This window comes from Anser cygnoides, chromosome 6 (assembly GCF_040182565.1).
Source record: "Anser cygnoides isolate HZ-2024a breed goose chromosome 6, Taihu_goose_T2T_genome, whole genome shotgun sequence".
Lineage (NCBI taxonomy): Eukaryota > Metazoa > Chordata > Aves > Anseriformes > Anatidae > Anser > Anser cygnoides.
Window position 1 is genome coordinate 6,265,525 of NC_089878.1, and position 27,605 is coordinate 6,293,129.

At 38.3% G+C, this 27,605-nt stretch overlaps 2 long non-coding RNA genes across 3 annotated transcripts in view; one reads left to right on the plus strand and one right to left on the minus strand.

Annotated features, from left to right (window-relative positions):
* Positions 1–4,596: 4,596 nt before the first annotated feature.
* Positions 4,597–27,605, minus strand: part of LOC136791139 (uncharacterized) — a 28,198-nt gene continuing 5,189 nt past the window's right edge. Inside the window, exons 2-3 of one of the 2 annotated variants that reach the window (XR_010832496.1) lie at positions 12,000–26,296; positions 4,597–10,542 (exon numbers count right to left, since the gene is read on the minus strand). This is a non-coding gene — a long non-coding RNA (uncharacterized lncRNA). Of the gene's footprint in view, positions 10,543–11,937; positions 26,297–27,605 lie in introns of those variants that run through there. The other variant, XR_010832497.1, reaches the window with a different exon arrangement.
* The window catches only part of LOC125182155 (uncharacterized), a 41,759-nt gene continuing 25,401 nt past the window's right edge, over positions 11,248–27,605 (plus strand). The window contains exons 1-2 of the long non-coding RNA XR_010832495.1: positions 11,248–11,916; positions 14,008–14,115. This is a non-coding gene — a long non-coding RNA (uncharacterized lncRNA). The remainder of the gene's footprint in view (positions 11,917–14,007; positions 14,116–27,605) is intronic.

Sequence of the window (27,605 nt, forward strand, 5' to 3'; positions counted from 1 at the left end):
GGCTTGAACTGAATAATGGTCTACTGAATAAATATGTAATGGAAGCAAGCATCTAATGTCTGTCTCACTTGACAAAGAAATGAAATACCTGAGCAGCTTCCCTAATCTGAGCAGAGTCAAGCTTCTGCCCTCAAATCCTTACCTCTGTGTTGGTTTCCACTGACATCATTGGACTGTGTAGGTAATTGTCCATGCAAGCAGATTTATCTGCAGGTTATGGGCCAGGGTTTGTGTCTGGTGGGTTGTCTGGTTTGCTCTATTCATCTGGGAGTCTTTTCAGCTTTGGATATTAAGCTTTGCTGCTCAGCCCCCAGAAATTTTCCCTTCTCGTTCATCTCTCGAACTGACTGCTGAATTCTTGAGCTGGAAAATGCCAGAGGGAAGACTTTTGAAAGTCATAAGGGTGAAGCAAGACTTTGGCTTTATCCTATGCCACCTGAATCTTGTCTCATATATAAAAGAAGGTAAAAGCATGAACATAAATAATTAAATTGTGGTTTACAATAAAAAAGTAAATAAAATGGAGTGGGATGATAAATGCTACAAAGGCTGTTTCAGAACCTAGTCTTCACCATCTCTGTCAAAAGGCAGCCCTGGAAGAAATTCTAGTCCTATTGTTCCTTCCTGTGTTTCCAGCAAAGCAGTAAATCAGAACATGCTACTTGGAAAATTAGTTATAGAAGTCCAGGTTATTTGATGGCATTTACAGAGATTTGGCTCACACTTAAGTTATATACTGTATTTAAGTTCTCACTTAGGAAAGAGAGATTCATGCCATGATACATTATTATAAGCAGTATTAAAAGAAAATGATATTTTAAAACAAGAATTCATAATGATGTTCTTGAATTTGGAAAATAGTCTCTTAATGACAAAATAATACATCGAGAAACCTTGTATTTCATTTATGCTTAAAAAAACCCAAACCACCACCACGCAACCAAAAAAACACATTGAAAGCCACTCTTCAGGCATGCTTACTTGTATTACTTGCAGACAGAGTGTCCTAATGAGAGAAAAGAATTGCTTGACTTTGAAGATTTGACCAGTTTTACATTCTTGAGCATATTGCATTTGATCCTGATTTACGATTTCAGCGGGAAGGATGTTTCAGAAGTATTTCCTTTGCATGCTTCATTCCTACTCTAGTGGAATATCTCCACAGAGTTTCTGGTTGCTCATATTATGAGACTGATAATTTTAAGTACAACATTAGTGAGCAATAAAAGTAACAATAATTTTCATTATGGCTTCACAGAAGAAACAGACAGAGATAACCAGAAGCTGGTAGCAAGCATGCCGCTGCCTTCTGCAGCACAGATCTGTGCTTATTCTTCAAATAAATATCTGGGTCAAACCAATTACTTGCCCCAAGGCTATGACATTTTTAGCGCTCATGGAGTCACGGATACCCTGACTGATTCTTCCCAATCTCTCACGAATTGTGCTGTGTAGATCACTTTGGAGCAGGAAGGGCTACTGTGACTGAGCTGAAGTTCAGCTCTTGGAGATAAAGCAAACAATTTACATGTTATCTTGCTCTGGAGCATTTCCAGAGCATTCTGGGTTCATGACTTTGAACGAGGTTCATGCTCCTTATGTCACTACTGCCGAAGGTTGCCAAAGTCATGCATGCCTACCCTCATAGTGCCCTCCCTCTGGCACAGGCCTAGGTGACTACCCTTCTACAAGTGCTGCTGTTCCTGTCTCTCTCCCATTTGGCCTACAAGTTACAGCTACTCAGTCTGCCAGACTACAGAAGTGTGTTTTTTACATTTAGGTGGCTGGGCCAAATGTGTCTGTCATTCTCCAATCACGACAACTGTAAAGGTTGAAAAAACAGAGCATATAGCTGACGGTTATACTTGGCTGATGTAGAAGCTTTCCTATACCTCTGCGATGGTCACTTTTAATAGCAAAAAAGCAATAAAAAAAATCAGTGAATGAGAAATCACACATACAGATGGACTTAAGCCACAGGATTCATGCCTGGTTTATGTTTCAGTTCCTTTCCCTACAAATGTGGGAACGTTTAGCTCTATGATTCAGCTCATCGTGGAGTGGAGGAGAAACATGACTTTCAATTGACAACACAATCATCCACATGAAGATGAGAATTGGGTTTTGATCTCATCTCATTTGCAGTAAAAAGCTTAACATAAATTAAGTAGTGCTAAGCATGAAGACTTTTGTGAGGGCTGAAATCAATATCCTCATCTGTTCATCCCGGCTTCCCTCCCCTCATGCAAAAGCACAAAACTATCTCAGAACGTCAGATTTGACAGAACTATTTTGTCATGAGGCAGCGTATCAAAGCTGCGGTTGTTGTCTTAGACTGTCTTCCCTTTATGCTTACTTCTGATGTAAATCAGGAGAGAGTGACTGAAAGCAGAGTAATATGAAATCTTGAGAGAAATGTGTGATATTTGCGTGGGGTATTCTCAGAGAAAATTTTATTTCTTTCCCTTTGAAGTGATGGAACCTCAAACTATTCTTTTATCTTCCCAGAAGCCTATTTCCACTGAAATATTTTTAAATGGTTGCGTTGTTTCTGCTCTTCTTCCATCTTGCTTCAGAGTTTCATAGCGCCTGCCTAGAGCCAACATAAATCAAGAAGCCTCATTTCAAAGTGTCACTGCAATTCCAAGGGCGACTGACAACTGCAGCTACCAGTTGTTAGTGTCTTTTAAAAAAAGAAAAAAGAGTTACAGAGAAAATTTTAAGTTGGATTTCAATGAATGTAAGCTCTGATTATTTAGAATATCAAGTGCTACCTGATATCTGTGTGATAGGACATAAATTTGACTGATTTTCAGTCAAATCTGGTCACCTAAGTAAGGCTGAAGTACCGAAAGGATCTGAATCAAAGTCCTTTCACAGAACTGCAAACAAAAAGGATGTACTGATTTACTAAAAGTTTGCAGAATGTGAAAATGAATTTTTGTCTCCTACATTGCAGCTTTGAAACATTCTTGCAACACAAAGACCTAATTTCAAGGAGAATAAAGTGACCTAAACACACTTAAAGTATTATTAATTCCAGGAATAAATACATTAATTTTATTTCATGCGTCTGAATAGATCTTTTCCAAGTTCAAGTATAAGAGGAAATTATAAGAGGATGCTTTTTCTCATGACTTGATCTACCTAACATAGACTTCAGACAAAAAAATTCTCAGGCAAAAACACCAAAAAAAGCAGAAACGGAACATGCATTGCTTGGAGTTGATGCTGTAACTCAGATCAAGTGATGTAAAACTACAAAGGCTCTAGGCAGACGCTTCTCTCACTGTTGGGTAAGAAAAACTCTCAGTGAAATTGTTTCTAACTTGCAGTAGGAAATTCGGTCCTGGGTATTCTGAATCTTGTTTTTAAAGCATGCAAATTTTACTACAGTCATTGGATTTCATTAGTGTCCACAGACATCAGTGAGGTCAAAATTGGAGTGAAGATGCAGCACACACACGCACACAAAAACCACCTAAGAGCTTGAGAGCTTCAGCAAACTAAGTATGATAACTGAGTTTGGACAGCAATATAATTTACAAAAGGTTTGGTTCCCCACGTGTATGGACTGCATCAATGTTTCTTTTAAAGCAAATAAGTTTTCTAAAACCCAAATTCAGTCACAAAGCTCTATATATTAAGACTGATTATGCCTACTGCCATTTTAAATGACTGGTAGGTGAAGCCTGACAAAGTTTTTAGTCCTTTCATTTTAAATAATGACATATGGCTTAAGATGTCATTGTAGTGACAATATTCTAACATACAACTAGCATTACTCTTTCAAATCTGGTATGTAGAGATGACTATTTATTAAATAATAAAATGGAACATTTTAAGCTAAAGAGCATTAGTCTCAGCAAAGGTGTCTTTCTACTTGTACAAACAGCAAAGCTGTGGAGACCTCAGTAGGAGTAAGCCCACAAACCTGTGGTGTGTGTGCTGGTGCTGATGTGCTCTGCCATTTCAGAACGCTACACAAAAGTGTTAGATGTATCAGCGCTCCCAAGAAATCCAGTTGTTCTTTTAAAGGGAATACCAACAGCTTGGCTTTCTTCCTTTTCTCCTCAGATGCTCTTCTGAGAGGAGAATGAGTTCATCCAACATTATTCATAGAAGTTATTCTTAATGAATGAAGTAAAAAAAACAAAATAATAATTTACCTTTATGAATGACCTACAGAAAACACTCAGGCATAGCTCCTAGTAGGAAAAAAGAGGATGGGCTGTGAAGCACTGAAAAGGCCTAAGGCAACCAATGGTGAAAGTTTCTCCTCAGGGAAATGAAAACATTAAGCCTCACAGGATGATGAGGGAATGGAAATCACACCTGCAGCAGCCTACCTGACACTTAGAGAGGACACCTCCTTACAGCTTTTAAAAATAAAACTGTGTAAAACAAAGCCAGAAGTGGTCTCCTACAGTAGAGTGGGCATGTACATGTACTCACACATGTGTTCCCTACAGTGATAGGTAACTTTTTTTGCCCTTCTTTAAATTTCCACAGCTATTAAAACTAGAAAGTTCTCAGTTTCAGAAGAATGTACTACATATGTTCCTAGAGCACGTACTGCACCAGGGCTGCCTTGTATTTAGTTGTTCTGCTGTCTAGTTCTTGGACCAAAATCAAGTCTGGGTAGAAAACAGGCTCTGAATGATCCAGATGAAGGCAGTTCTGGACATGCATGGGAGCATTGCTCTGGGTACATAAGGAATTGTAATGTTAAACCAAAAGTTGCCCAGATGATAACTGGCAGCACCCTTTATACTTTTTCTCCTCAGAAAATCCAAGTCTTTCTTCAGGTGGTAACTACTAGTTAAGGTTTATACGACCCTGAGCCACCAGTGTAGCCAGTCAAGCAATAACTGAGAAGAGCACAGCAGCAGGATTGGCAGCATGGCTTTGAATTTCTGCCCGTTTCTGGCTGATGTGGTCAGTGTTAGGCCTTCTCTGGGCCTGCCAGGCAGCAGGATTCAGTACCCCAAGTGCTCCATCCTCCACTGGGCAGCAGCAGGTTAGGTACTGTGCAGCTGCTCAAAATGAATAACTATTTCCTTTCCATTTCATACAAAACTCTCATTGTTTTGAATGTGAGCACTGGAAAACTAAGTACATCACAGTCTGTTACATGGTCATACAGGTTTTCTACACTTTTGCATGATTTTTAAACATTTTTTAAACTCTGCTTGCAATTTTAAAATTAGTATTAGACACACAAGCATATATAAAATGCAAATGGAAGAGGTGAAATAGTCTACATTTGTTAGATGACTTTTAAGAAATTTTTAGGTACTATTATCATATGACACTGGAAGAACCCTTGCACATTCTCCAAATACCTTAAGCAACTGGAACACATGAAGAGAGGAAAGTCCAGTGTCATGCTGAAGCTTTGCTCATATTCAGAGCTGACCTTGCAGTGAAACTGAAAAACAGACACCATTCTCTTAGGACAGCCTTCCTATAAATCACACAAATCTCTCATACTCTGTAACACGATTTGAATGCTCAGGAAGCTAAAGTGCTTATTTAAAGCTGCATGCACATACATGAAAAATTCAGACCATAATAGGTTACCCTCTTTTACATCCTGCTTTGCTAATCAGTTATCTATCTTGGATAAAAATAAGTGTTGATTTACTTGCTGAACTTTGCTTAAGACATTCCACACTGAAGTCCGGATTAATATACCACAACTAGCACAAAATATAAAAGGCAAACCAAGCAGCCAGGGAGGAAAAAAATAATAATAAAAAAAGAAAAAAGAAAAAGACAAAACAGAAAAACCACTTGCTCAAGACTTTACATTTGCTTGTTGAACTCAGTCATGCAGAACACGGTTGGATTCTCGAACCATGTTTTCACTGCTCCTAGCCAAGTCAACAATTTGCATTATTCCTAGTGTTCAGCTTGTGAAGCAGAGCACACAGATGTATGCCTGTCAGCTTTTCCAGTGAAACTCACAAATATTTTCCTTCCACAGAATACTAGGTTCTTGACTCAGTGTCTTTCTAAGCAGACGTTACTCATTAGAACACAACAGCTGTAATTCAGATTTCATTTACATTACTTTCTTTCAATGAGTCAAACAGCACATTTAGATGAACAGGATACCATGTCTATAATAGGTTTTAGAAAAAAGAATGGAAAATTACTCGTGCTTTTTAAAGAGTTCAAAGGGTTATGAAGATGGCTTTCATACCTAACCTACCTACACTTCATTTGAAAATACTAACAGTGCTGTTTATATATATTTAATACTATCACGGCCTACTGATGGTAATGCTGCAGGTTTAAATGCATTACCCCACACAGCCTTTACGATCATATGCAAACAGCAAGGCTGTTTCTTTTCTTTTGCCTCAAGAACGTGGAATATACTGGCTGGAGAACTATTTTGGTTTTGCTCTTTTTGCCAAAGGCTTGTAATAATAATGGATGAAATGAAAACAGCAGCAGCATTAGTAGAAATAAGTATAAAAGCTAAATCATACTTTGTCGATGTTACTTTTTTGGAATGTTTTTATTACTTCCTATTACTTCTACAGTGTACAAGAGCAGTGTACAGTGTGTCATATAGTGAGTTCAGGGTACTTTTTAGTATGGCTTTCAATAAATAAATAATAAATAATACAGATCCATCTTAGCAGTCAGTACTCATCAGGTTTTTGCACTTCAACATGTAAGTATCAGAGGATCAACCCTACAATAACAAAAGGGAACAGGGGTGTGAAAATGACGCTCCAAAAAAGTTTCTGAGAAGGTAAGACTACAGGACCCAGATCCGTGTTGCCCAAAAAGCACGTTCCCACCACCCAGCACAGTCAGGGCCCCTGCAATGCACACAGCTCTCTGCGAGATGAGCACAGTGCCACGGCAAACTTCCCTAAGGTTCAAGAGGAAATCCAGCATTCACTCCATTTCACACAATATGCATCTAAGCAATTTCTGGAGGGAATGGAGGCCCCAGAACAGACTTCAAGGTGAGCCCCAGAGACACCATACCGTACTGGCCTGAAGCAAGAAAAATGGGGAGTTGGCCAGGCAAGAGCTCGGCAGTGTCAGCTTTTCCACAACCCATCAGACATCTCAGAATCAGTAACTACAGTACAGCTGCTAGGCCTGACTGTATGAAGTCCCTCTATGTCTTACCTGAGCAAAAGGAGCCTAAACTGTTCAAGATAAAGGACTTATAGATTAACATTGTTAATTTGAACAACATTTGACAATGGGTCTGTCCAAACTGCAGGCAGTGTAATTTGTACAATTAGCTCATATATAGTTAAATATATGCAAAACAAATCCTGTCCTTTAAAATTCTGTATAAAACGCCCCTCAGGAGCTCGGATAGACTATCTACCTCATTTCCATTTGGAACTTAATTTTATTTTAAGCCTTTGAAAAATGAGAAGTTCACAAAGAAAGGCCATAAATAAGACTAACCTCAATGACACCCAGTCTTTGTTAAAAAAAAAAAAAAAAGTGCTATCCTTTCAAATCATAAGAAAGTATTTAAGAGAGTTTTATTTTCAGGTTTAATTTCAGAGAAAAAGTTTGATATGACATTACTCCTCAGTCTTTCCTTGCACATATTTCATAATGTTAAGCCTGGACTCCAGCCTTATAGACTGAAGCAAATGTTAAGCATGCTGTTACTTTTTAGGATTTGATCTTTCACAGCCTAGTAGAAAAGATCTTTTCCTCCTCTCTGTCTTAGGTCTGTTTATCTTTTCTCAGGCAGCTTCTGCAAACATGAAATTGCAATGGCCAAAGAAGTTTCAGTGTCAGACTGTGTTTACTTTTCATTAGGCAACTAATCAGTCTATGGATTAGTTACAAACTGTAGATCTTCTATCATTCCAGAAACCTGCATCTTCAGGAAGGTGTTTTTTTGTTTGTTTTTGTTTTATTTTTTATTTTTTGTTTTTAATTATAAAAATTAAACAAGCTGAAGTTTTCTTCATTCACTGAAATAATTTGGCTAAGTGGTAGCCACGTGCTTTTTCATGTAATCGTAGAAATGTAACCATTACATTTTGTTCGGCATAATAAAATATACTGCACACCTGTTGTACTCTTGCAGACATAGTGCATTTGGCCAATGGGTCATAGAGAAACATTATATTCAAGATGAGAAAAAACAAACAGGGAAGAACAGGCTTTGGTCATACACACAAACTCCTGCATTGGATCAGAACTCCAACTATTCTGACTTTCATCTCCCATAGTAGTTGGTACCATTTGCTTCCAAGAAAAGCAGAAAACATTCTTGCTGAACAGAATAACAAACCCTAAAATTAAACTTTCCTCCTGTTCTGTCATTGCCAAAGGCTAGCTTTATGTACAACTGTATGTAATTCCTTCCAAACACTATTTCTTCTTGTACTGCACTGTAAATATTTTGATATCTATAATTTATTTCTGAGACTGTCAGTTAAATTTCTGTGAAAACTTTGATTCCTCAGTACACACTTTTATTGAAATTCCAAATGGAATATTTTGGTAAGCAAATCAAAAATTTAAAGTCAGCATCATGGAAATTGTTTATGGCAAAATACCATCAGTGTCTCTTTCTGCATGTTGTGCTAATACATCTGAACAGCGTATATCTGGGTGCCCCTAATTTCCATTTCAACCATTGCCTGTCACGACATTAAGCAAAGCAATTCATTCACTAAGAAGAAGAGACTACTCATAATTAGCATGCAAGAATCACTTACTGTGTTTCTAGAACGTTTGGAGCATGCATTCAGCTCTAGGAAAAGATGAATATTTTTATTTTTGTAACTAGAAATTTTCTATGAAAACATGACATTAAACAACTCACTAAAATCCCCAGGTCTCATTTTTTCAACTGCTACTCCTCCATTACAACCACCAGAGCAAACCTGTTGGTTTTACCTCTACTTTCATCTCCAGTTATAATTCCACTGCCTTCAGTGGGTATTCTAGACAGGGATCTGTCCTGTCACTTGCACTAGATGTGCTCAGTTCCATTTTTTCTCAGTTATATGTAAAGACAAAATTCCATCACAGAGCATGATACTATTGCATTGCACAGAACTACATGCTTGCTTCTTTCAAACAGATTCCTGACCTAAAAGTTGTACCATCAGTTACGTTACAGAAGATTTGGGGCCAAATCATATAGCAGGCAGGTGATTTGACAGTGAAGAAAGAGAGAAGTGGAAATCATTAGAAGCAGAAAATCTATAATATTCACTGCAGAATGGAACTGAACCAACAAGACCTCAAAGGCAAACAACCCTGCTCCAGATCCTCACCATTAGCCTCATTAAAATGAGACCTGCAGGTAACCTACCACTTAAAATTGTTGAAAACTACAGAAATGTATGCACAGGCATATGTTCCTTGTTGCACAATATGCTGGGAACTTTGCATTTTTGCAAACTGTATTTCAAACTGTTACCATTTAGAAGTTACTGTGTTTAATTCCTGATGGATTTTCCTTCTTTCAGAAGAAATCTGAACAAACTGAAACAGTTAAGAGATAGGCATTAAGGGAACAGGGTGACTCATTGCGGTGTCAGAATGGTTAGCCACAGCCATTTTGAAGCTCAGGAGCTTCACTGTTAGCGATAGGAATCTGAGAGCTACTTGACTTTCCTTTCAACATAAACAAATAGGATAAAATACAACATGCTTAGTTTTACTCTTGTGAAATAACTGATTCTATCTTTAAAGATCTGTTACTATTGAGTGCCTTGTTTCTCTCTGTTCGCACGCTGTGGCTTTTCTTTGTTTGGGTTATTTTTGTTTTGTTAATTTTTGCATCAGATTTGGCTTTTTTTTTTTTTTTTCTCAGTACTGCTAAAATGCTATATGCGTCCTCAGTCCTGACATTCCGACCTTGGTTCTACCTAATCCAACACCTCATTTTTGCCAAACTCTGTTTAGGCTAAAATGGAGCTGTAAGGGAAGAGTCTAGAGAAGTGGGGAACACATGTAGAAGCCCACCAGAAAGAAAAAAGCGCCAGTGACAGGTAACCCAGTCTATACTTTTACAACAGTATATTGAGAGGCAGTAAACACACATTAACTGCAGAGGAGCAGACTCCATTCCTCTTTTTCTCCTCTTACCATTCTTAGGGATACAAAACCTGAGATGCCACTCCTTTATCACCTACGCTTCAACATTCACATACTCTACTGAATCTCTTAAACACTTTCTTCATACAAAACTCTTCTGTATTCCGTACTACATTTCCGCACACACTTTCTGCTGCATCTTGTGTTTTTGCCCTCATTTGTTTACCTATACTTGAGAACAAAGCATCTCGTAGGATGTACTATACACATATGAACAGCTTATAGCTGGCCTGCCAGAAAGCTTCTAATCTTCTAATCTAAGTGGTTTGGGATGCTATAGTAAAAACAAAACAACAAGAACAACAAAGCCAACAACAACAACTCACCCAGAATATTTTCCTTATTATTGCTTTCTTTTTTGTCTTTAGCAGACTTGTTCTGCCTGGTATCCAGAAAATCCATATACTCTACTGTGAACTCTGATTGCTGCAGTAGCAAAAATATTATATATATAGCATATTCTTAAATCAGCTAGCAGATCTTGAGAACTTACAACTTTAAAAAGAAAGCAGAGGGATCCCAAATAGTGCTTCTGCTTTGTTACGTTAAACACATTGCTTATTTCAACAAATCCAGAAAATTATTTTAATGGCTAACCCGGAGGTTTTTTGATTAATTTTGCTGAAAATTATTAGCCTCCAAATTTTACTAACAAAAAATGGAGACACTGAGGTTTTTGAAAGCTAGTTTTATCCAACAGTTAAATAACATCACCCAGAGTGACAATATCACCCACAGTTTTTGAAAGCTAGTTTTATCCAATAGCTAAATAATATCACCCAAAAAGTGGAACGAAACATACAAATTGGTTCAATCTCTCACAATGCCAGGCCTGCTAATATCATTGACCTCAAGGAAGTATAATATGCTCTAAAAATTAGGCTTTTAGCAGAAGAGAAATTTAGCCTTTCAGAAGATTAATCAGATTTCAGCGGAAAATAAATTGATAGTGATGACCTCCTCTTCCAAAAATGTGGAGGTTTTACTTTACAATTGACCATTTATTGGTGGAAAAGCATAAAGAAACTTGTATTAATAAATTATGGCCCCACAGAAGCACTAAATTCTATATGAAAGAAAGAAAAACACAGTCCCCAGGGTGAGAGAAATGTTTATACTGCAGAAGAATTACATGTCTGGTAGGGTAGCATTTCCTTATCAGGGTAAGACATTGCTAAATTGATGCTTTACTCTCCTCTGGTATGTTTATCCCCTCCCATATCACCTCCTCCCTGGTGTGGCCTTTTAGAAACTATAAAGATATTTCAGATTTTAAGACCATATTATGACATCCAAAACTGATGTTATTTAAACACAACCCGTTCTATGTAACTATGCCTTCAAAGTAATTCTAAGGATTTCTTCTTTACAAGAAGAACTGATGCTCATCAGATTAATATTTTGTAGAGGAACCTTTCAAGTGAAGTGGATTTTTATGACTGAAATTAGCACAAATTAATGGGAATACTCAAGCTCCCTAAAAGTGGTTGTGGAACAGCCCCTAGTGCAGAATAAGAATGCTTGATTGCATTAACCAAGTATTCCCACTTAGACTTGTTTTGCTCTGCCTATTTTAGTACTTAAATATTTTTATATCAACCTAAAAATAAACACTTCTTGGTTTCTATAATAGAAAAAATATAACCCAGAATAATAAAAAATGGATTAAAATGAATAAGACTGGCATATCAACACATGCACAGTTGGTTTTTCTTTTCTAAGTTCCAACTTATCTGCTGGAGAAGAGTATCAACCTACCATTTTATACAAGATTACTTGGAGCAATGGAAACCATACCAGGTAGGATAAAATGAAACAACCGTTTAGTAGATCTTTCACACCTTGGGTTTGTATTTATGTAGAATGATAGATGCATTTTGTACCTGTAAACATTTATGTGCTGCAGGGTAGACAGCTGGGATTTCATTTTGATTCTCCTTCACTTACTTTATACGCATCACTGGTTGTATTTGGATACGCTATTGCGAGCAAGGGCACTAGGATCGGTCTTCAGCTTCGTTGAAATGCCATGCTTTCTTTGTTTGCATAAATACAGCTGTTTTGACCCACTCTTTTCCTTCAGGGCTGCTATAGGCATTTAGATTCTACAGTTATACTGTAGCTCTCTGCTGAAAAACATAACGCTCTGTCATTGTTGCAATAATTTTCTTCTACCAGTTACGATTTTTTTTGGTGGCAGTTTGCAACTGTGAGCATCAGGAGACTGCTGTATATCCAAAACCCTGCAGATAGAAAGACATGACTACCTCAGGGGATGAAGCCCTGTATTTCAAAGGCACCTAGCACAGCAAGTAAAGGGAGACCGAGGCTATAACCATCTCATTTTCTTTGGATCATGCCTGCACGGCTACTTGCACCTCATAGTCATATAGACCATGCTAATGTATGTGTGTGTGCAAGACCAGTCCTTTGGAAATATTCAAAATTCCTTCGGCTCCTTAATTTGAGATGAGCTCATCCCAAAACGACTCCATCTGCTTCTTGCTTAGGCAGAAATGAGCCAGAGCGCTGACTAATATGCAGCTTAGTTAAGATAGTTCTGAAAAGATGACTGTAATAATCATCAGCACTAATGCCTTATTCTCTGTTAGACTGAAGAAGTGGCTACCTGCTGCCAGCCACCACAAGGTGCAAGATGAACTCTCCTAAGCTGTTTCCCCTTACGGAATAATGGAAACACGGAATTTTTGCACATATGTCACAGTCCCATCGCATTTACATTATCTGTCCTTTCATGGGTGCCAAATAAACAGAACTTCTGACTCATTTTTACACAATACCTTCCCCAGCTGTTTGTCACGAATCTTTTTCAGATGTATGTTTTCTTTGAAATGATTATTTTCTCCCAAACTCCCATCAGCCTGCCCTTCAGGTCAATGTATCATAACTCTCAGTTTTGTAGGAGTTGTGTCAGTTTTATCATCCTTTAAAAAATTCATGGTGCTGTTCATTTCTCTGACCACTTTTACAGACTTCATTTTTGAAACGCTATGTTTGAACCTGTCCCTTTCACTCCAAGTCTTCCCCCACTCTTGCATCCAATCTTTTGATGAAACTGCATGAGAGATCTCTACAGATTTTCATTCTAATCGTATTTACCAATTGCTACATCTACTTTCCCTTTCTCTATATCTGCCCCCTTTCCTCAGTGCTTTCTGTAACCTAAACACTTAGAGAGAGGCTGTGATGCTTGGTAACCTCTTGTACAATACAAAGTATTTAAGACAGACAATTGTTCATTTTAAACTTCAGGGTATTTAAAGCATATGGTTTATTTTAATCCTATCTGATGAATTCTCAGAGGGGATCAAAGGGCTTTGCTGAGTGACACAGACACGTACAGAATCTGCAAGTCTACAGGCACCTACACCGATCTATTTTCTGGCTGCTGTTGTGCTCATGGTTGCATGGTCCTGCTGCCCCACAGCTGATAACATGCAAGTCTTTCTTGATGTAGTAAAATATTCAGCTAGCTTATAAGAAACCTCAAAGGAGGGACTTCTCGGAAATAGAGCTGAGAGCAGAAACACAGCAGAGAGCAGACTGACCTAGGTTTAAAAGAAAAAAAAATAATCTTGCATTTTACATGCTGTTTGCTGATTGTCAGCTGGAAGAAAATTATCACCTATCCACAACGTGAACAGATCTTGAAGGTGCTCCATTTCCACCTGTCTAAAATGCCTTGGTTTAAGTCACTCATGTTTTTTTATTTTTTAACCTAATGTGCCCTGTGTCCTATAAATATTGCTCCTATCATTTATAAAGTGTTGCAACAGAGCTCTTTAGAAAGAATGTGAAGCAAGGGTTTTATGCTACTTGTGGTATTTGCAGCCTACGTTAACTTGAATGACACCGTTTTTTTCTTAACAGATATCTAAAGAATGCGTGTCTGCATCTCACGCTTCCTCGCTGGAATGTACTACAGCCAGTGGACACAAGAAGCACGTTTTCTCAACCATATATTATTGATGGAGTAGTGTAAGTAGCCAAATCCAGGGCTGGATTATTCTCAACAGTATTTTATACAGCTTTATTTTTTCCCCCTTCCTTTCTTCATTCCTTAAATATCTCAGATATCATCCCTCACTTTCTGATGACAATTCCACCTTCTCAAAAACTTAAAACTGTGCTTTAAAAGGCTACAGATATCAGTGTGTCATTTGTATGTTTTTGATTTGATCCTGATATCAAATCTTTGAGTATGGGTGCTCTCAACACCTCCACAGCACCCATTTTATACTTTAAGCAATAAGGAGAGAACTCAAGAGATTGTATTTTTTGGCTGACCTTGCAAAGGTCAAAAGTCTAGCCCACTCCTCGTCTTTTGACAAACTGCATTCCAAAAAGCATAGTGATTCAGTGATATTTCTAAGGAAATAATCAAGAAATCATAGTAGATTTTTTTCATGCACAAAAACATCTAATCAGGAAATGAAGCTATAAGTAAAGAAATATTTGCTTTGTGCAGCTTCATTATAGTAGATGGTCACTTTAAATTGACACACTTCCTCTGCTGTTGTCAGAAACCTCATCACCCCTACGTATAGACACAAGTTTTGTCAAAAAATTCCAATCTATAAACACACATGGTATAAACATATAAAATGAACTTGATTAATATCAGACATTTACACTAAATTTGCTGATGCTCTTCCAAATCTTCTTCCCCTCTACATTTACTCCTAGAGCAAACAAGCTTTCATAATCAGAAACTCCTCTCACATCGCACTGAGATGAAGGAAACACTGAAGCTTCAGTTTCTAAGGGCTGTCTGATGCTATTTTTCTCCTATCTCTGTCTATTTGGAACTTGCTTTCCAACTTTAGATCAAAAGGCTTGCTTAGATCCAAAGAAAAATCTCTCAGAACTACCTTCCCAGCAAGACATAGTGTTACTGTGCTGCCCTTTTCAAAACTGAAGCCGGCTGTGCTGACCACCAAAGAGCACTTGCAGGTTGATCTCTGTTATGGGGAAGCGAGCTTGATCAGCATGGCCAGGAAAAAATGCAGTGGAGGCAGCAGCTCACTGCAAACCCTCGTGTGGTGTCCCTCAAGTCACTGCTCTGCCCATGTCCCTTGAAAAGCTGAACAGCGTCACAGGCTAGTGTGTGTGGTCAGGAGAAAGTGGGTGGCCAAAGACTAGGAACTGGAGTTCACCAGAATACGATGTGCATTAAAAGAATCTTTATGTGGTTTGCTTGTCAAAGGTTAGGCAGCTGTGCTTGCATCCACACCTTCCCTAGTTACTAGTGCTTGTTTTTCTTTCCCTTTATTCCACCCCCCCAACCCCGATGAGCTAAGACACTGTCTTACAATATCACTTTTCGGCTCACAGTCTTAGTAGGATGAATTCAAAGATCAGCTGCCAGCAGTTTTACTTCATGCTGGCCCACAACCAGTGATTTGTTTTCACACCAATCCACAGAAATCTTTCAGCCAAGAACTTCAGGCCCAAACCTGTTGACATGACACCTAACTGAGCTACTTCAAAGGTGATTACACTTGTGTACACGCTTGTGTTTACATGGTGGTTCCTACAAGGAAGTTATGCTGCATAATGTCATTCATTGTTCTTCAAAGAATGCACTCCAGACTGCATATCCTTTGCGCTGAATTTCAATGGGCTGATTAGGAAGTGGTGAGTGATGCATGGCCACTGCAGCAGCCAGTGGCTGCGTAGAACTGCGAGTTAAACGTGAAGGGTCTTGTTTGACAGAGGTTGAAGCATCAACCAGCAGCTCTCAGAAGCTCTACATGAATTAGAATTATATACGTAGGTTCTCTCACACACACTGCAGTGAACCTATGCCATGTCATGATCTGAAAACTGAAGAACATTTCAGTAATAACTGTCTCTCCTTGCTTTCTCCAAGCACTTAGAGAGGCATTTAAAAAAACAAACAAACAAAAAAAAAACCAACCAACCAACCAACCAACAAAACATTCTTAATTCTCAATTCAATGATATTTTCCTGACAATACAAGAGTAAGCAGAAAAGAATCAGTAGAAAGTGTAATGCACTTACACTTGTTGATGTGAAAGTATACATACTAACACTTCAAAAACACCCAAGTCCATAGCGGTCCAGCACCTCCTTTCGTGTGTCATCACCATCATCTCAGCATCATCTTTATCATGTCACTCCAAGTGTACCCTCACTTATTGCTATTTTTGGAGCCTTGTGCAGCTCTAGTTCCCTATGTTGAAGTTACCCAGGCCAACTCCGTCTCACACTGATGTAGAATCAGGGCAAGAGGAAGGAAGAGCATCAGACAAAACAGCTCTGTCATTTCTAAAAATGATGCAAGAGTAAAAAGTCATACTTTGTTTGAAAATCTTTAGCATCTCCAAGTTGGGAGCAAAGGATTGAAATTTGACAGAACCTGGCCCAACATTTTTTTTTTTTTTGTGAAAATCTACTAAAACCTGTCCAACGCACAAACATTTGAAACATGAGAGCTTGCATGCAGTTATTGGGATCTGCCCCATCATCATTACTCCAGAGACTCCATCTGTGCTGGAACATAGCCAAGGATTCAGCAGGGATCTTCTGCTATGGGAGCTCTGGGTTGCACTGGGCTCTGCAAAGTCTGTCTCCTGTATTTTCAGTTATTCATACAAGTGAAGTTTTTAGTCATCAAACTGTTATTCCTAATAACAACACTTATAATCCTTATTAAGCTGTGAGTAAGTTTCAACACCTGTGGAAGCAATGTGGTGCTCAGCTTGGCCTCATTGATCTTAATCTGCACAGAAACCTGATGAAGAGAATTCCCATGTGCTTGAAGGCTCCTGTTGCATCAAAACAAGAACTACTGAAAATGTAAGCATAGCCCTGGATGTTTTTGTCCATTACTCCTCAGGCACGTATGAGAAGATTTACTGAGACCATCTGGACCTATTCTGGTTCTTATCAAGCAGCAGAGGGTTTTTTTTCTTTCCTTCCTTGCCAGTTCTGTTTAAGTGACTCATCCACTAAAGTCATTTAGCCACAGCTTTCTGTCTTTGCCAGAATGAGTTTCCATTGAGCAGTACACCAATGGGGAGGGAAAAAAAAGAGCCTAATGACATCTCCAGTTTTATATGCTTCGTGCAAGAAACCTCACTGTTTTAATAAGGGGTATTTCAAAACTCCTTCATTTAGTTCTAAACAGTATTTGTCCAGGTTTCAAAGGCCAGAGAGATGACACAGGAAGGGCAGAAATGGGTCAAGCACAGTTACTTAAGTTAAGAAGGACTGTGTCTTAATTAAAACCTTTTTTTCTTTTTTTTTTTTTTTTTATTTTTTTTTTTAATATTTTCTTTTGGTTGGGAAAAGGGAAAATTCATTAGAAAAGGGAATGAATGAAATTTGAAGTTTCATCACCTTGATGAGGTCACACATGATGAGAATCACAGGGAGAAAGGTTTGGGATATAAATGCACAGGAAGAGAAAATGAATTTTAAAAATGTAACCAGAAAATGACCACTGTCAGAAGACATTTGCTCAGTGGAAAATACCAAATACAGTATTAACAGAAAAACTTTCCTATCCCCATACACACACAGTGTCGATCAGGATAACCAACTTAAGTGTCAGCAGACTTCACTCACATATTAAAAATAACATATTTTGTGCAAAAATAAAAAGAAATAGATGGAAGATGATCAAAAAAAATTTAAGCAATTTATACCGTATCATACATAGATACCAGGCTAGAAAATGATAGACTCAAATATGCAAGAGAATCCAATTTCCATAACAAATGTTTACTAAAGACTACATATAATACTTATTCATGTCAACTACCATTATGCATTAAATTGGAAAGAAAGGAAAATTTGAAGCAATTAAGAACCTGTTTAGAGACAGCTAAAGAAATCAACCCATTCTTAAAATATATTAGCATACATTGACAGTCTGGTTTGTAACAAAAATAGGTCATTCACATGCAGAGACAGAATGTATCATTCTAAACATACAGGTATACAAGATACTGATCATTCTAGGTGCCAAAGCAAACTAAAGGCCTTTGAGGGACTGCCTACCAGCTTCCTGAAGGTCAAATTGCTTAAGACATGAACTTACTTTTCTTTTGTTCTAGATTTTGGTCTTACAAATGCTTGCACCATTAACAATATTCTGGATTTTGATTCAGTTTGTGGCAGTTGCTGTTTATGAAAATCAGTTAGCAAATATTGATATCTTAAATTTCAATATTTTATTGAGAAGAATCAGGCAGATTTCTTCTGTTCAAGACATGGGTAGATGATGCAGCCCATACATACCTGACATAACTAGAAAATGTTTGCATACTACAATAGAAAATCAAGGTTTACCCTTCATATTTACTGCAGTGATGTATTACTAGTGCTCCATACAGTAGATGAACTCTACGGTCCTTCCAAATGTTCCCATTGTCTCCTCCTAACCTTTTTACAGTTTATTCCTCTCACTTTCTAGCTTGATTTCCTTCTAAATATTTAATTTGTGACCCTTTTCCAATTCAAACTCCCCTGACAGTAGCAGGTAGCTTTTTCAAGTAGGTATAATGCTTATTGAGAATGGCATCCATGCAGAATATTAGCAACACAGACAACGGGTGGTTATTTCTGATGTAAGGAGGGTCTAGGTGAGCTTCTTTTTCCTCATGTCTTCTGTTGTACTTAGAACTGGCCAGTACATCTGACCATGGACCACTTGTAGTGCAGAACTTCCTGAAATCAACACCAGAACAAAGAGGCTCCGTGCATGTGCTAACACCCCACAGTACTTGGGCTCTCTTTCTACACTAATCCCTCAGTACAGCATCACAACCATGAAGTTCAGATTTCCATTCCAAACTAATCTCTATTTTTAACTTGTCTTGATTTTCCCATGGAGATATATTTTCACAAAAGAAAAAAACAAAATGCTATATGATTTGTGGCTGCCCTGAAAATGTTTTGGAGAAAATTTGAGATAACTAAGCCAAGATATTTGAGTCAGAAAGTTTGAAAATTAACATCTTTCTGACTGTTCATGAAGTGGCTCCTGCACCGGTAGCACTTGTAAGAGAAGCCTGCTAGTTGTTATTTATGAAGACTTTACTCACAAATTATCTGGCAATGTTTGCTTACAACCTCTAAAAGTCTACAATTCTGTTTTTCAGGATGTGTGGCAACACAGTAGGTTTCACTCTACTTCATATGTTAAAAATGAGAGCCTTGATCTACCTTAACTTGTGTGCGGGCAGCCCCATTTGTTTCGGTGCAAATGGAGGGGAAATGTTGACATGCTTGAGAAAAGCTGTAATTCTGAACAACAGAGTGACAGTCATAGGCTAGAGGAATGGATTGACTGGGCTCTATCAACAGAAGCATAGCCAGTAGATCAAGAGAAGTAATTATTCACCTTTATGCAGCATTTATTAGACCACATTTAGCCCTTCTCTGACCCTAAATATAAATGTTGGTATATATTTGTCTGGGAATACTTGGCCATAAACAATAAATACTACATAAATGATAGTGTAAATGATAATCTGTGCTGCATTAGACTTTGTCTGGTCTTGGGTAAAATCCAACCCATGAGCTTCTTATTCCCCAAGCTGACCTGCACACCTTGGGCCCTCTGTCCTCCAGTGACCTAGGGTCCTGGACAATCTCCTGGATTGCTTTCTCCTGTCCGTGATATCCATTACTTTGTGCCACTGCCAGATCCTTGTTCTGCTTGGCACTATGCTAGCATGTGTGTGAGACATGGATTCTACCCCAAAAAGTTCAGGTTTTCACTGCAAGTCAAACACAGTAACAGGCTGAATCAGAGAATGAGAAGGTTCTACAGGAATAGCAAAACAATGCTCCTTATTCTGAAAAACAGTAGTCATAAGGACACAGCATATTTATTACTGAAATATTCAAGCAGACACTCACAGGAAACTGCTTTGGTGGATCACTGCCTGTGTGAAATTTATTCTCGCTCCTCCATTTTTATTCTTGGAGACCAAGAAGGTAACTGTTAAATATAAAGCAAAGTGAAACAAAACAAACCCAAACTCCTGGAGAGCTCACTGTTCATCTCCACAAACACTATGCTACCACTACCACAGAAATTCAAAACGATCCATTTAAATTTACTGTTTCTACACACAACACACCGTCTCTGCAATCAAGTGGTGAAACAGCCCATTGGGACTACACCAACGCCTCTGCTGGCAGTAGGCCTTGGAGGACAATTCTGGGGAGAAGTGCTTTGCTGGTGATCAGACTTTTGGGAACTGCAAAGTAGTCTGCACAGTAAGCCACGGTTTGGAGAGAGAAGTTTTGCAGTTCATGTGACAATAAGTTCTCTTTAAATTAATAGGACCTGAGAGTGCTTGCTTACACTTGAGAGCCTGGAATCCTCACTCAGCCTAGCAGCTGTTCCTAGGAATGACTTGTTATTCTTTATCAGCTGCATGATGAATCTGCCAGGGTCACAGCACACATTTGTTAATCCAAAAACACTGGCCTAGTACGCCACAGCTGGCTTGAGAAGGCTTCATCTCTTGCTGCAACTGCAGAGAAGGAAAATAGTCCTCAGTTTGGCTGATGCCTATAAAACATTGCTTCCAGATAACTTCCCTTGCTTGGATAAAAATTCACGTTTGGCTTTTATAAAATTTGTTTAGAAATGCACTAAATTTGTCAGGCAAACTCTACATGTATATAGCAGCTGAGGCCCCCTTTTGCTGGGACCCAGATGTTATGCAGGTGTGGACATGCTACAGATGTATTTATAAGTACATGGAATTCATCTTAGGCATTAGCAGAAAATAAAAGCTTCAGCTATCTATGGCGTGAAAAAATATGGACAGATAATATTGTTTGGTCACCATGGTGGCCTTTGTACAGGACGGGGTGAAATTTCTTGTTTTATCCCAGTTTCCATAACTCATCTTCTCCCTTCCCATTTCTGAGTTCTGTCTTCTCTCTCCAAACTGAGCTTTTGCATTTTGGAAAGCTTTTTTATTACACATATTATTGCTGTTCTCTAGAGAGAGAGAGAACTGGGATTAGATTTGATACGCTTAGAAACTCCAAAATTTAAGCATGATTTTTAATGACCCATGCATATTTATTCCTTTCAAAAGTGTACAAGTTTTATGTAAATTTATTTATTTATTTGTTTTAATTTGTTTTCCCTGCCTTTGGCTGTTTTGTAAGGAATATCTGTTGGGACTTTTTGATAATGAACTGCTGCAGAGAGGTTAGAATTTTTCTCTTCTAGAAACTGTTGTGTTCAGATAGGTTTAGAAAGGAATTTACAGATAAGATTTATATAACTATGCTATTGATTTTAAAAGTAGGTAAACAAGAAACTAGAAACTCACTTTCTCTATCTATGCCAGATATAGTATTTTACATGCACATACATACAAGAAGAATATTTTTGACGCAGAGAGATTCCACAAAGAGCTACTTTAAAAGTTTTCAATCATTCTGTTCACTTACTGACTCAAAAAAAAAAAAAATCACTACATCTGAACAGCCAGCACAAAGGAAGCTATAATATTATATAAGTAGTGACACAAGCTTTTCTATAAAACTGTACTAGATAATTTAAACCACAATAAATAATGATAATTTAGGTGCTTCTCTTTTCAGGTTCCTGAGGAGAACCACTGCCAATTTTCTTGATCCTGAATACAAAATACAGCTGCTTTCATTCCTGGTAGTGATTCATCTTTCAATAGCTCCCGAGAGAAAGAGCTCAAATATGGTGGAATCAGGAGTTACCAGAGTAATTGTGAAAGAGCACTGTCAGGTTACTGTACTCCATGTACTCTCCCACAGGGAAGACTGTTTTAATAGCTGTGAGCATGTTGGCAACAGATGCTTTGCAACGTTTTGTGGCACCATCTTAAGTACTGCTCTCCTAGGAAAGCTGCACTTAATCCCACAGGGCAGAAATCCTAAGGCCTTGGGCAAGTATTTATCTGATTTGACCAATATGCAATGGTTTGAACCAAGAGGTTCACAAAACATTCCTCTGAGATTAGGAGTTTTAAAATGGGACCACGTAATTTACTGGGACGTGTCCTTCCTGAATAAGTCAGTCAATGAACCTAGTGCCACTCAGCCCCTCCAATGGCCTACTGTGTTCTGAGACCACATGAACACCAGCATTACAGACTCATAGAATCAGAGAAACACAGGGTTGGAAAGGACCTACAAGATCTAGTCCAACTGTCCTCCCATCACCAATACTACCCACTAAGCTACTAAATCATATCTCCTACTGCCTTGTCCAGGCGCTTCTTGAACACCGTGAGCGATGGAGGCTCCAGCACCTCCCTGGGCAGGCCGTTCCAGTGCCTGACCACTCTTTGAGAGAAAACATTTTCCTGATATCTAAACTAAAGCTCCCCAGGCGCAACTTGTGGCCATTTCCTCGAGTCGTATCATCAGTTACCTGAGAGAAGAGGCTGACCCCCCCCTTCATCACAACCTCCCTTCAGGAAGTTTTAGAGTGCAATGAGGTTTCCCCTGAGCCTCCTCTTCTCCAGACTAAATAACCCCAGCTCCCTCAGCTGCTCCTCGTAAGACTTGTGTTCCAGGCCCTTCACCAGTTTTGTTGCCCTTTGGACATGCTGCAGGGCCTCGATGTCCTTGTACTGAGGGGCCCAAAACTGAACACAGCACTCAAGGTGCGGCCTCACCAGAGCAGAGTACAGGGGGACGATCACCTCCCTGCTCCAGCTGGCTACACTACTCCTGATACAAGACAGGATGCCACTGGCCTTCTTGGCCACCTGAGCTGACTGCCGGCTCGTTCAGCTGAGCGTTGATCAACATTCCCAGGTCCCTTTCCTCTTCACAGTCTTCTAGCCACTCTGCCCCAAGTCTGTAGGGCTGCATGGGGTTATCGTGGCCAAAGTGTGGGACCTGGCACTTGGCCTTGCTAAACCTCATTCCATTTGCCACGATGGCTGTCAAACAGCATTAATGTTCAAACAATGACCTCTCTTCCTTATATGAAAATACTGGAGAAAGAATCAAGTTCTCTTGCTTTTAGTAACAGTTATCGGCAGTGCTTAAATCTGTACCTTTAGGAGAACATAAGAAATTGCACAGTAGTCTATTGGTCTGCTTTATGTGCTTATGATTTCCACAGAGTGGTGAAATTCGTCTATATTCACTTCAGGCACAATCACCATCATCAGACTGTTTTCACCACAGCTAGACGCAATGACCTCCTCTTAATGTTATTATTATGTCTTCATGGATGGAGCATCAGTTTAATTCTGGTGAACACAAATGCCTTCTTCTGCCAGACAGAAGAGCTGAGGCAGAGCTGAATGCAGTCAGCATCTGAGAAAATTCACATTCAACTCCTGTCCCAGTGAAGAAATAGGCATAAACTATATTTTTGGGATGGATGTAAATTGTGTTTTAGGCAGAACAGAAAAACATTCATTAAGAAGGAAAAATTATGAATACATATTTCCCCCTCTAATTTTGACTGTATTTAATACTTCAGGTCGTTACATTAGTTAAGACCACATTGCTGGGGAATTTGCAAAATAGACAAGTATAAGTCCCAGAAGAAAAAGAGAGGCTGATGACATAGCATACTGGATAATACTATACGGTATTTTAAGCCTTTTTAAGAAAAAGGAAACTGCTTTATGTGCAGAACCTTAACATGAGTAAGTGGCTGCTGGCAGAGGAAGAACACCATAAGAGGAATGAGAATATAAGAAAGCATTATTTCACTTGCAAATCCTTTCAGTTGCTGCTAAACACAGTGTAGAATCCCAGGCAAGATTAACGCCTTACATCAAGCACAAGACAATCCCTAAGATAATACCCTAAAGAACTCACAGCATAGATTGATGTAGCTGAGCATTCAAATGCAAGTGCACAATTTCAGTTTCAGATAAAATGCTGCAATGTCCATACTGCAAAAATCCACAAGAGTGAAGTAACTCAAACCTCCTCAAATGCTTAAATCAAATGCTATCATTGTTTTATCTTTTGTTTGGAGAATACAACCCTACGGTAACTGTGGAATTCTAAGGTGCTTTCAAGAACCACTGAAAAACTGTGTTTATTTTAATAATAAACCTAAAACATAGTTACCAACCTGCAGACAACCCATTACATCAAATGGGAAAGTCTGAAGCAAGAAACTGAATTCCCCAAAGAGCTACTGGAAAAACAGAAGAGCTAGCCATATACCCATTTGGGATATGGAAGTATTTGCAGTCTTTTTCACTGCCAGAAAGGGACTATCTGACAGAACGAATGAGGTGTTCCCTAGTGAAGGCAACCACAGTTAGTCACTAAAATATTTTCCTGACTATGAAAGAATAATGTGGTTTTAAAATGTCCAACTGATAATAGCAATAGCAGTTTGCTATTTGGAATATGCATGGGAACAGGGACAATAATTCTGTATAGATCTTTAATTTCATACCACGGATGTTAAGAAAAACCATGAACAGCACCAGAAGCTTTTTTTTTTTTTTTTTTTTTTTTAAATAAATCTATACTGAAGAGCATGAAAGTTTACCAAAAGATGTTCAGAGAAATCTTGACTGGACAAGACAACATGGTTTGAGCAGAGAAAACTAACTGCTCCCTTCAGAGATAAGGGAGCCGCTAATATTGATTTATACATGTGACAATGTCCCTGTTGTACCTAGGTATTCTCTCTTAATCGGAATCCTTGCTATTTGCTTTCTGTTCCCCTCCTTTTCTCTCCCTAAGTCTGACCTGGCCCTAGGGATTTTAGTGAGAGATTTCTCACTGACTTTGGTAACTACCTGGTCTTTCTCCTCTAAAGGACTTCATCAACACCTTTTCCTACCAGCGTTTTTGATATGAGCGTCCAATATTTCAGTAATTCCATACCCACCTTTTTAAAGAATGAAGATTTTTAACAAACAAAATCTACTTCACTACGGTTCACTGTTTCCAGGATCACAACTTTGGTGGCATCAAGGAGTCTTCTTCCTGCATCTTCCCCTGTAAACTGTGTGCTCTTCAGCCTCCATGCACTTCTCACTGGCACCTCTCTCTCAATTTCTGCCAGTCCCCAGACATCTTTCTCTCTGATCGCAGAAAGCTCCTCTTAAAAAGCTTCAGTGGGATTAAGAATGTCCAAGATTAAACTATTAAAATTCTTTTCTCTCTCTCAACATTCCTAACATTTGTCTTTTTCCCCCCAAATTAATTTCCTCATATTCAAGCTCCAGGGTTAAAAGTATGTGGAATGTGCCACTTCTTCTTTACACCACTGGCTATTCATTTCTGAAATATCGTTAACATAGTTTACAATTTCACTTGATTCATATTTCACATTAGCCACCTTATCTCATATTTGTTTTAGAAGTCCTTGTTGTTTTGCTTAATCTCTTTTCTATTTTGGCAGCTCTTCTATCAAAATACATTGCAAGAGCACATTGAAATTTCACTAGGTTTTGACTATATCTCCACAGTTCATCCATGTGGAGGAATTATTTCTTATAGCATTGATGATCAGATATGTCTTTCAAACATACTTCACTGAGCAACACTCATTTCTTTCAACAAATTCTAATTATGCTTCCCTTGATCTTTATTTCTGAAGACTGCCTGTCTAAAAATACTGAATGTACACAGAAAAGATAACACGCAACTCTTCTGACTTTTTTTCTTCCTCACGTGGAGGCTTTGTAATTCATTCCCATGTTGAATCCCATGGGGAATACTGATTTTCCATCCTACTTATGTTGTCATCTTTTGGTGACAAGGGACAGTTAGGTTTGTTATTTAGAAATTGCCAATTAAGTCCATAAGTTTCCTGGAACTATGATATCAAGTCTTACATCCATTTAGCCCACTGCCTCCTCAGCTTTGCAGGAAGGGCGAAGGAATAGCTACCATACTTTTCCAGCAAAATCCTGACACACCGAAGTCTGGAAGAACGTGGCTTTTCTTTTGTGCTGCAGAACATTATTTCAGGTTTATACAAAGAAGGTCTGAAATGTTTACAGTCTCTGCAGCTATTTGTACGGACAGCTATTACCACAATGGGTGATTTAAATTTAGATGCAATAAAAAACTGAAGGTAAGGTTGCTCTTTCCACAATACTTCAACTGATTTGTAGTTTGTACCTGCTTGTTTTCTTGACCAAAACCATAGTCCACTCGATGTTATAGACAATGCATCTACAGAAAAATAAGTTAAGCATCATCAGCAAAACTGCCAGCTAGGCAACTGATGCTTTGCTTTCCAAGGAAACCCTGGAAGACAAGGAGGTCCATACTTGGTACTTTTAGCACAGAGCTCCAGGCTGATAGTAAACTGAAATCAAACCACCCCTCCCCTTACCCCCTCCAAAATCCAAATCCGATCTAGATGTAATCTCAGAAAGACTAAATAAAAACCAGCATGCCATGGCCTCAGGATGCATTCATTTAATACAATGCACATTACAGCAATTGTCTTTTGCAGAGGAGTACTCATCATAAAATATTTTTACATCCCCACTGCTGGGACCTGTAAACACACAAAATACCACCTGATATTAGAAGGGGGCGGGGGAGGATTTATGTGTTTTGTTCCCTTTGCCAATGGATTACCTTTGTCTCCCCAAGATAAACTTGTTAAGAGTATGTGTTCTGGCAACTCTTTTTCAGTTCCGACTGCCTAAAGCTAAGTACATTCATTATGTACAGTTATTATTTATTACTTTTCTGGGAGATGTTACACATAACTGCATGCTGGTTATGCAACTTTTTTTTTTTTACTCTTTTTTTTTTTTTTTAAACAAGCAAAGGTTTTTCTAAGATTTTAAATTAGGTGCAGGCATTTCAGATTACCATCAATATCTAGCTAATATATTTGATTATCAGAAATATGACATTTCCTTTACTCTTCTTATTACTTGTGACTAAATACATTTATTTTGTAAAATAATAGACATTGCTCTGTATTCTGGAAGGTCCTTGGAATCAATATAATCAGTACTTCAAAAGATTAATTACAATTTGTGTAGATTTTTAAAGATCTGTAACTTTATAGCTATTAAAAAGAAGGTAAAGGAGAAAATCATACATGCACTCGTAGCTTCATATGTATGAATGTTCAGCATTAATATCACATATTGCTATTACTATCTGATAAATTCTACATGTAAATTATTGAAATATTCCAAGATGATGATATAAATACAGCATTTGCAAAAACAGTGTAGACGTTTCAACTGCAAATTTAGTAAGTCTGTAATAAAAATAATAAAAAAACCAACTCCAAGAACAAAACCTTTCTGAACCTACTTCATTTTTTACATTTTACCTTGTAAACAATTCCCCATCCATCTGCTTCAGTGGATGATAGCATCAAGTGATAAATAGCATCACTGCCTTGTTGCTACAGTCACTAAATCCCAAAGAGATCCTGAACGTTTCAGCTAGTGCAATTTCTAATAAAAGGGTAACAGAATTCTGAAAACACATTTTAGCAAAAACTTATTGG